The sequence below is a fragment of the Capsicum annuum genome, chromosome 9 (genome assembly GCF_002878395.1).
Source record: "Capsicum annuum cultivar UCD-10X-F1 chromosome 9, UCD10Xv1.1, whole genome shotgun sequence".
Taxonomy (NCBI): Eukaryota; Viridiplantae; Streptophyta; class Magnoliopsida; order Solanales; family Solanaceae; genus Capsicum; species Capsicum annuum.
The window spans coordinates 146,903,403-146,914,026 of NC_061119.1; the positions used below are offsets into that span (position 1 = coordinate 146,903,403).

Sequence of the window (10,624 nt, forward strand, 5' to 3'; positions counted from 1 at the left end):
GTTGAGCTATAAACTGCTTCATTAATTCCTCCATATTTCTAGTTTGAGTAGTAGTAGCTTGATTGTTCTGAGCCAGCTATTGATTTGGTTGCATTTTTCCCTTGTACTGATTTGCATTCTGTGCCTAATTTCCACTCCATGAGAAATTGGGATGGTTCCTCCAGTTGGGATTATACGCGTTATCAAAATTTTGTTATTCCTGCCAATTTGCATTTCCCACATAGTTGACAAAATTTGGATTAATAGAACATACATCTGTTGTGTTCTTACCACTTCCACAAACCTCATACCGATAATTCACCTATTGGACTACATTCACTATGGCTGCTGGTTGTGTAACACCTAACTTTATGTTATTAAGCTAAGTAATCATATGATTTTGCATGGCCGCGATCTGTGCCTGTAATGTAGTAAATTGATATACCTCCAATACCCATTCAAACTTTCTAGAAGTACTCCTCAAATTTGCATGCCAGTCAGGGTTACCTTATGAAATCTAATTCAGCAGTGTGTACAATTCTTCATATGTCTTCTTGAGATCCTATCCACGTACTGCTGAATGCAACAGAATTTTTGTATTTGGCTCTAGTCCCTCAATGAAAGTATGTACAAGAACATCATTTGAGTGATAATGGTGAGGGAAATTTCTGAGCATAACCTTAAATATCTCCCAATCTTGGTAGATATTCTCTCCTTCTTTCTATCTATAACTTAAGATCTCGCTCCTCAAGTATGCAGTCTTCCCAGATGGAAAGAATCGAATAAGGAATTTTTGAGCTAAATCTTCCGATGTAGTAATGGAGATTTATGGTTCAGCATGTAACCACCTTTTTGCTTCCACCATTAGAGAGAAGGAAAAGAGCATCAACTTCACATAATCAGAACTCACCATTTCAAGAATGTAAGTATCGCTTATTTCTAAGAATATCTGTGCATGCTGTTGTGGATTTTCATGTGTAATGCTATGAAATTGCCCGCTGAATTTAGTAATCACACCATATTCTGCTTCAATTTAAATCGACCTCCTAGTTCGGGCTTGAGAATTCTGCTCATCACATTGTTTGTGAGTGGGATTGCCTCCTCACAAACAGGTCTAGTAGCTGGTTGAGTAGGAATAACTGGAATAATAAGAGGCAAAATATTTTTGATATTTGGATCAAATGGTTCATTTCTTTATTTAGGCATTCTTCACCTTTGTTGAAAGATCTGTTCTGGTTCTGCAAAAGGCTCTACCAATTCTCTATTTCTCACCAGTCCTAGATTCATCTAAACCTACAAAAATTCAGTCGCTAAGATCATGTTGTTAACACCTAAACTTAATATCAAAAACCAAAAATATAGCAATTTACTAATTATATTAGTCCCCGGCAACAGCGACAAAAACTTGTTGCGACTCAGACGTACACGCAAAGAGCACATGATCGTACAAGTAATATAGTGATTTAGACAATAAGATATCGTTCCCACAAGGACTAAGCAACTAGAAATTTAATCAACTTTTAGTTTTAGACAATGAGAATTAAGTGTTGTAAAGTATCAAGATGATTTTAAACTTGACAATAAAAATATAAATTAATTAATTAAAAATAAAAGTTTATGACTAAAGAAAGGCAAGAAATGGTTGTAAACAATAATGATAAGAATTCCAGGGTTGAGGCTTTTCAAACAATCTTACAAATTTTCATTCTTATAGTAGTCTAATTGGTTATCGGGTTGTTGGTTCGCAAGGTTTAGGCAACGATTTTTGTCTCCTAACCTCAAATATTCTATCTAGTGAATATTGCAGCTACAACTCCCATAGAGATACAATAATTCTTCTAGATTCATTAAGTAATCTTCTTGCAATTGAACCAAACAAGGCTTTTAGGTACATCCCTATCCTAGATTCTAATTCAAACCCCTTATTTTATAAAAGAGTAAGAACCTTGCTCCTTAATTTTCTCGTTCTAATCTATGATTCTTCTCCAAGATTTATATAGAAATATAAATTTATTCTAATGGCAGCCAAGTATTAAAATAGTAAGCTCAAGACGTTAAGAACAACCCAGGTGATAATTCAAAAAGAACCTACTATAAAGAATATCAAACAGTAATCATGTGCTTGACCTCAACCCCAGAACAAGGGTATTTAGCCACTCATGTTTGAATTAAACATAAAAAACAAGTAAGTAATCATACCCAAAATTAGTATTGAGGTAAAAAAGTTCAAAAGAAATAATAAGAACCCTAAAAGAATGAATTCTATATTTTTTCGCCGCTACTATGCTTGCCCAAAAGTCCTTGGAATTATGCTCACGTGTTCCTTTTATACTTGGGAAAATTTTACCAGATTTGAAGCCTTGACGTGATGCATTGATAATCATGTCAACAAAGCCAACACGTTGCGTCAACATCGCATTGATGTACTGGAATTTACCTTTAAATATCAGACTAAGTCAAGTTCTTTACCACACGATGCATTGACATCGCGTTGTGTCACTGGAATTTGTTCCTAAAAAATATGACTAAGTGTTAAAACTTTACACATCAACGCGAAGCGTTGACATCATGTCGATGCACTAGAAGTTGTAAATAAAATTTTTTCTAAGGCATAGAACTTACGCATCGATACAATGTATTGACATCGCATCGATGCATTGGAAATTGCTCTTCAAATTTTGGGTAAGGCTCACTTTTTACCAGTCATCGTGATGTGTCGAGATAGTGTCGCGTCATAGGAATTTTTCTCCAGTTTATCTCTTTCTTTTTGTCAATCCTCAGCTCCTTTTTTTTCTTCTTACTCTTGTGCATCTACATATATTTTTGACTTTGATCTACATGGTCTTTCGCATCCTTATGATATGTATCCAATTTTCTTTTGAATCCATGAGAAATTTATCCTGTATCTCTAATCATATCGGTTAGCCATGAAACATAATTTAGCTCACAATTCAATATAATTAGCACAATTTGCATTCTCAAAACAAGTCTAAATATAGTTAAAAAGTGGTTTTTTGATATATAAATATGCCCAAGATCACAACTCACTTGGGGATTTTTTGAAAAAGATTCCTAACTTTGCGTATTGATCCCTGCATCCACAGAAAAATGATTAGTCTTGAGTAAAAGTACTCTGTGTTGACCTCCTTCGATCCTCAGTTTTCTCCTTGCCATCTTTTGGGTACTCCATCATGTTGGTAATTTCACCCCAAATCCCCGTTCCAATAGATGCATAAACAATCACTATGCAAAAAGATTTGAATAGTTTTTTTAAAGCAATCTTAGTTTTAGAAACTAGTGTCAAAAATTCTTGTAGAAGCTTTAGAAAATCTCTGCCAATCATGTCATATATTAGCTCAACGAACGTCTTCCTCATGGTTCTAACTATATATGATGTTTGACAGAGAATTGTTAGGGATTTAGTATCGTTGGGGCTTTCTATCAGAAGTTCTATCGTAGCTGAAGATTTAGTCTACCCAGACTTTGTCCCAGTTGGTGATTTCCAAGACTTGATTTTGACCTCTGGTGCTAGGGGATTCAGCATCGTTGAAGACTTTCTCAAAATTTTTTCCCCAGTTTAAAGTTGTTTGATATGATCTCAGCTAGAGAGGATCTGAAGTCTTTGCAGGTGATACGAGCCAAATATCCATCTTGGCTTTTGATGACAACATTAGAGGCCAAAGCATAAAAACTCAAGCTTGGGGGTAGCCTAACTGAGAGAACAAGTGTTGAAGTGTGAAGAAGAGCTTCATTACGCTCCATGGACATATCTCATTAAGGGACTTTTTATCATTGCTTTGGAGCATAAGAGGCACCTATGGAGTGTAGGACTTCATTAAGGGCCTTTTGGTCATTTCATTATGTAATTGATTAGACTAAGACTATAAATATCTCTCATTAGGTTTATTTTCTCTAACTTTAATGATATTTGGGAGAAATACTCTTTTGAGTGTATTTTCAAGTGTGGGATCACTTGTGGCAAACATGGAATCGTTTGTATTGGTTACTCATTTAGAAACGTGGATTGCTTCGGGATTTCGGTTCCCTTGAGGTTCATGTGAGAGCTTGGTGTTATTTATATGAATCTTAGGGGTCTTAGGGTTTGACACACCCTTAGGTTCTTATTGTTTGTATAATCTTATGTCAAGTTACTATCCTTCATTTTATTGTATTTATGTGTTTTTGCTTTTTGTCATCTTACTCTTGGCTTTGCCTTATTCACTTAGTCTAGTTATCTCTTATTATTATGTGTTTGTGGCTGATCTTATATCATTTGATATTAGAGCAAGGTTTGATTTTGTTCCAAAAAAATTAATCTTGGAATTGTTACTTAGAAAATCAACACAAAAAAAGAGCCAAAATCTAAAAATAAAAAAATAGTGTTGTCTCATTTTTTCTTTTGGACGAATTTAGATCTCGATGATTTTGTGTGTTTTGATTGTTTCTAGTGTTACGTCCTTCTTCACTAACACTAAAAGAGTCTAGAATCGAATTTGAGCTTGAATGTGTGTTGTTGATGTTTGTTATAGAGGATTCAATCTTGAACGTGTGTTGTTGATGTTTGTGGTTCAGATTTGGTCTTAAAATCATGGTATTGTTGTTTGGGAGTTCACGTGTGCTTGAAAATTTAAAAATCATTCAGTTTGGAGGTCATTAGCTTAAGGTGCACTTTTGAGTATTCTTGGTGTTCTTTACCATCTTCATATTTTTTTGAAGAAGATTCTTCAAAAGTGGTTGTTTGATTTAAAACAGAGTGGAAAAGCGTGTGGTCTCTTATTTGTCTTGAAATCATATCCCAAGAACATACAAAAGAAAAAAAGGGACAAAAGAGATTATTACTAAAAATGAGAAAGGACATATTCCAAGACTTACAAAAGAGGGAAAAAGTCAAAAGGCTTTCAAAAAGGTGTCTTACCAAAAAGATGCAAGGGAAAGTCAAAGTCTTTTGAATTTGAAAAAGGCTCCAAGTTTTGTTTTTTCCTCCTATAGCTAAATCCCACTCTTCCAAATTGAAGATTGATCAATACAAGTTGAAAACATTAAATTTTTCAAAAAAATTTTACCAACCAAAGGGCCACGTCATCAATCCGTACAACTCACCCTTAGGCTCAAATTTAAGATTCTAAGTTTCTTTTCCCTGTTTCTTTAGTTTTATTTCTTGATTCTAGTACTAATTCATAACTAGTAATCATCTACTAGGTTGTGGATTAGTTTTTGAATCTGTTTTCTTTGTGTTTACGTTATTTGTGTACTTTTATCATTTTTGATTCGTTGTAGTTTCTTGATTCAATTTCATTCGTAGCTTTGTTTAATTGAGTCTCCAAACAAGAATCCTTTCTGACCTCAAGCCATAATTGGTACCAAGTAATCTTATTGGAGTATAAATGAGATACTACACTTGCAATGCTAATTGAGTGACTTTTCAAAAGTGTGAGCTTGAGATCTTTGTGAGGTTGATTTACTAACCTTAATGTGTTTGTTGTTTTTGTTTTAGAATTTTTGCTAGGTACAATCGCACCGGGAGATGATGATTAAGGTATTTCGGGAGAGGTAAACATGCAATCTTTGATGGCAGCCTTAATGAGCATGAAACATGATGTTAATAACAGATTTAAATCACTTGAAATTAGAATGGAAGGTTCACTTTCAAGAAGAATGGACACCTTGGAAGTTCGTCTAGACTTCACCCACTCAACTCCTAAAAACTACCATGCCTCATCTAGTGGGCATGCTCCCAACACCGCCCCTACTATAACTCTGAAAACACTTTACCAAATGTTTAATACGCTTAGACAAGTACACGAACCCATCAACCAAACTCCTACGTATCCAAACAACTGAAACCAAATCAACCAAGAAGCTTTACAAAATGAAGAACCCAAAGAAATATCGAGAGCCCTACTTAACTGAAGCCAACTAATCTAAATTGATGATGTGTAATGTGAGGATCCTTATAGAGGTGAGGAGTTAAATGAAGTGGCTCTCTTTGTGGAATTTATGTGAAATAGAAGAGGAGCTCAAAGAGGAGGACATAGGGGCTGAAAAGAAAGGTTTGGTTCGATTATATATGGTAGAGGAAACTTGGGACACCATCTCCAAGCTCAAGAAGGTCATCAATGGGATCAAGTAGGGAATATGGGTAGGGACATGAGTGTCAACTCCATCAAGACCACTCTTTCTGCATTTAATGGAAATAGTGACCCATCTATCTACCTTGATTGGGAACTATAATGCATTAGGATATCCTAACTCAATGAGTTAACTCCACATAAGAAAGTCGCCCATAAAAGTGATCAATTTGAAGAATGTGCATCTACTTGATGGGAGACAAAAATATTGCAAAGAGAAAGAAATAACAATCCTAACCTTCCAGATTGGGATAACTTAAAGGCACTTATGAGATAGAGGTATTTCAGGAAAAGGTTCAAGCAAGAACACCTAACAAGGCTCTACAATTTGAGGCAAAGAGATAGAAGTGTGAAAAAATATTATGAGGAGTTTCAAAACTTGAACCTTCATATTGATATTGTTGAACCCCTAAATCATTGCATATCTCAGTTCAAGAGTGGTTTAGATTATGAAGTTGTTTCTCAACTAGTTGTCCACAAGTTTGATCGAATGGAGGACCTTGTTGAAGTGACCATTGAGGTTGAAAGGAACAATAATGACAAGAAGACCTTTGATAAAGGTTACCAATCTTGTATTTCCTCCAGGTAGAAGAGAATAAGGATTACTACAAGTCCTTATAAAAGAAGCTCGTTGATAAGAAAATCCAAAGGTATCAACCACGGCACGAAGGTAATCCATCTTCTACTCCTAATTCTAAAGATGTTGTTTGCTTTAAATGTCAGGTTTGGGTCATAAGGCTAGTGAATGCCCTAACTGAAGGAACATTGTACTGGTCGAGGGTGGTCCTTACTTTGTTGGGGGTAAAGTGACCCTAAATAATGTTGGTGATGAAATCCATCAAGAGGATGATGGCATTGATGGTGAAAATAAATTAGTAGAGAAAGAACAAAGTGTGTTTGTACCTTGTGGATTGATGATGAAGGTTCCTAGTGAAGATGTTTGGCCTGTAGAAGGAGATTTCTTGAATTTTAACCTTATGATTAGGAGGGATAGGAATTGTGAAGATGGGGAGCCTCGGGTTCAAATGGGAGAACTTAGTGCCAAAACCAAGCACTTGTTATTCTCTACATTCTTCCCTAGCCCTTTACCAACTTCCAAGTTGATGCCTAAGAGGATGAGTTTTCATGGTGTAAGTTTAGAAAGTAAGAGGGAAAGTACAAGTCTTTTCTCTAAAGGTATGTACCTATCCCCTCCTATTTCTAGCTTTCCTTAGAATTATGATGACATTTACCCTAGAATAGACTATGCTATAAAGACATGTGATTTCAAATCCTACCTAGATGGTATTGATTTCTTGTGGAATAAATTGAATGTGCATGGTATGTATAGCCTTCCTATTTCGGGTGGCAAGTCTAATTATTGTTCCAAGAAGAATCTACGGTTTTCACTTGATAAGTAACTCTTGTTCCTTGTTTTTTGTCACTCTTATGTAGATAGAAAAATTGATTCTTTTTTGGAAAGGTGTTTGGGATTTTGTGATTGGAAGGGTATTCTACATTCCAAAGACCCCTTGATTTTACCCTTAGTTTTTGCAACATGTGATGATTTGCTTGGTAATTTTGTTAATGGGACTAACTTAGGGGAATTTCTTGATACTTTTCGTAGCCAACTCTTTTACACTTTGACTATTGACTTTTCTTCCACTATTTTGAAAGATGCTTGGTTATATATGAATTGTGTACAGCCTTGGCATGATGCTATGATTTATGGTACTAACCCTAACCCTCATTCTATGCGGATATTGTGCTTGTTTGTCCTTTATTTAGTTTTGGAAGGTGTAGATTCAAGGTCAAATCCTTTTATAGAAGGGGAGGATGACATGAGCCAAATAGCCATCTTAGCTTTCGATGACAACATTGGAGGCCAACGCATAAAAACTCAAGCTTGGGGGCTGCCTAACCATGAGAACAAGTATTGAAGTGTGAATAAGAGCTTCATTGCACTCCATGGCCACCCCTCATTAAGGGCCTTTTTGTCATTAATTTGGAGAAAAAAGGAACCTATGGAATGTAGGTCTTTATTAAGAGCTTTTTGGTCATTTCATTATGTAATATATTAGACTAAGACTATAAATAGCTCTTATTAGGTTTATTTTCTCTAACTTTGATGATATTTGAGAGAAATACTCTTTTGAGTGTATTTTCAAGTATGGAATCACTTGAGGTAAATATGGAATAATTTGTATTGGTTACTCATTTAGAAACATGGATTGCTTTGGGATTCCGGTTCCCTTGAGGTTCACGTAAGAGCTTGGTGTTGTTTATATGAATCTTAGGGGTCTTAGGGTTTGATACATCCTTAGGTTCTTATTGTTTGTATAATCTTATATGAATTTTCTATCCTTTATTTTATTGCATTTGTGTGTTTTTACTTCTTGTCATCTCACTCTCGGGTATGCCTTTTTCCCTTAGTCTAGTTCTTTTATTATTGCATGTTTGTGACTGATCTTGTATCAGCGGGTCTTCATCTTTTTTTTTGATGATTATCTTCCTGTTGTGATTTTTTAAGATTCTTTCTAAAATTCTGCCCCAGTTTCCATTTCCTGGGGTTATATGACCGAGCAATTGGGTCGCCTATGTATGCCGTTGAAATAGAAATCAGGTCAAACGTAGTTCAGGACTACACTAGTGGTATATAGAAAAAATCTAATTCTTTGATTGAAGTCGACATAGGCCGCCTACATATCCCTTTCTTGGGAATTCAGGTCATCACGTAGTAGTTCATACATAAAAAGAAAGGATAAATTCTCCTAAGAGGTTGATCGAAGCCGACATAGGCCGCCTACATATCCCTTTCTTGGGAATTCAGGTCAAACGTAGTTCGTACATTAAAGGAAAGGATAAATTCTTCTAAGGGGTTGACCGAAGTCGATATTGCCTGCCTACGTATCCTTTTCTTGGGAATTCAGGTCAAACATAGTTCGTATATTAAAGGAAAGGATAAATTCTCCTAAGGTGTTGACCGATGCCGATATAGGCTGCCTACAAATTCCTTTCTTAGAAATTTAGGTTAAACGTAGTTTGTACATTAAAAGAAAGGGTAAATTCTCCTAAGGGGTTGATCGAAGCCGACATAGGCCTCCTATGTACACCTTTCTTAGGAATTCAGGTCAAATGTAGTTCTTACATTAAAGAAAAGTATAAATTCTCCTATGGTGTTGACCAAATCCGGGCTTAGGCTGCCTACGTATCCCTTTCTTGGGAATTTAGGTCAAATGTAGTTCGCACATTAAAGGAAAAGAAAAATTCTCCTAAGGGGTTGACCAAAGCCGACATAGGCCGCCTATCCCTTTCATGAGAATTCAGGTCAAATGTAGTTCAAACATTAAAGAATAGGGATTCTAGGCAGTTACATATCATAAAACAAATACTATATAACGGCGATTACTAATAAACGAGGGAAACAAGAAACTTGCGAACTATGTATGGTCCTTGCCAATTTGGTGCGAGCTTGCCTTTGTACTCTTCTTGGTGAGGAATTATGTGTTTGAGAACCAACTACCCAACTTCAAATATTTGAGCTCTTACTTTCTTGTTGAAGGCATGGATCATCCTGTGTTGATAAAACTGACCATGACACACGACAACCGTTCTCTTCTCATCAATCAACATAAGTTGTTCATAGCGAGAGCGAACCCTTTCTTCATTACTTAATCCGGCTTCTTAAATAATCCTTTAGGAAGGTTTCTCAACCTCGATAGGTATCACAACTTCATTCCCATAAACAAGTAGATAAGGGGTTTCCCCAGCATTCTTGATACCAAACGGCAGTACCCAGTAATGATAAGCACCTCAAGGCTTAATGAAAGCTACCTTTTTTGCATTTTCTTTATCTATTAATATTTGATGATACCCAGTGAAACAATCCATGAAAGACTGCATTTCATGCTTCACATAATTATAGATGAGGATGTGGATGTTGGGTAGTGAAAGATTATCTTTAGTATTGGCTCTATTCAAATCTCTGTAGTCAACACAAATTCGGATCTTGCCATTTTTTTCTGGTACTGAGACACTATTGACCAGCCATGTTGGATATTTCCTGACCTCCACAACCTTAGACTGAATTTGCTTCATCACTTCTTCCTTAATGTTGAAACTTAAGTCCGACTTGACTCTTTTCATTTTTTGCTTAACTGGATCAAACTTGGGAATGATTTGTAAATTTTGCAACACAATGTTAGTGCTCAATCCCATCATATCTTTTTAGGAACAAGCAAATATACTTATGCTAAGTGAACACTAACACTTGTCTCTCTAATTTCATCATGATAGCCCAGGTTGACTATTCTAGTTTCCTCCAGGCTGGCTTCTCTTGACTTTTAAGCTCCTCCATATATTTAACTAACTACTCCTCATCACCTTCTTTCTATTGATCATCATTCCCATCTCTCTATTCGTCTAACCCTTGACATGACATGACATTGGCAGGTTTTGAATTACTACTATAGAAACAAAACATGTTAGATGATAATAAGATAATAAAAAACACTAATACACTAATATAATCATATTTG

General features: G+C 35.7%; 1 non-coding gene across 1 annotated transcript; it reads left to right on the forward strand.

The window, feature by feature from the left end:
- The first annotated feature begins 626 nt into the window (after positions 1–626).
- Positions 627–733, forward strand: LOC124887491. The gene has a single exon (XR_007045264.1). It is a non-coding gene; the product is annotated as a small nucleolar RNA R71 (small nucleolar RNA).
- Positions 734–10,624: the final 9,891 nt, after the last annotated feature.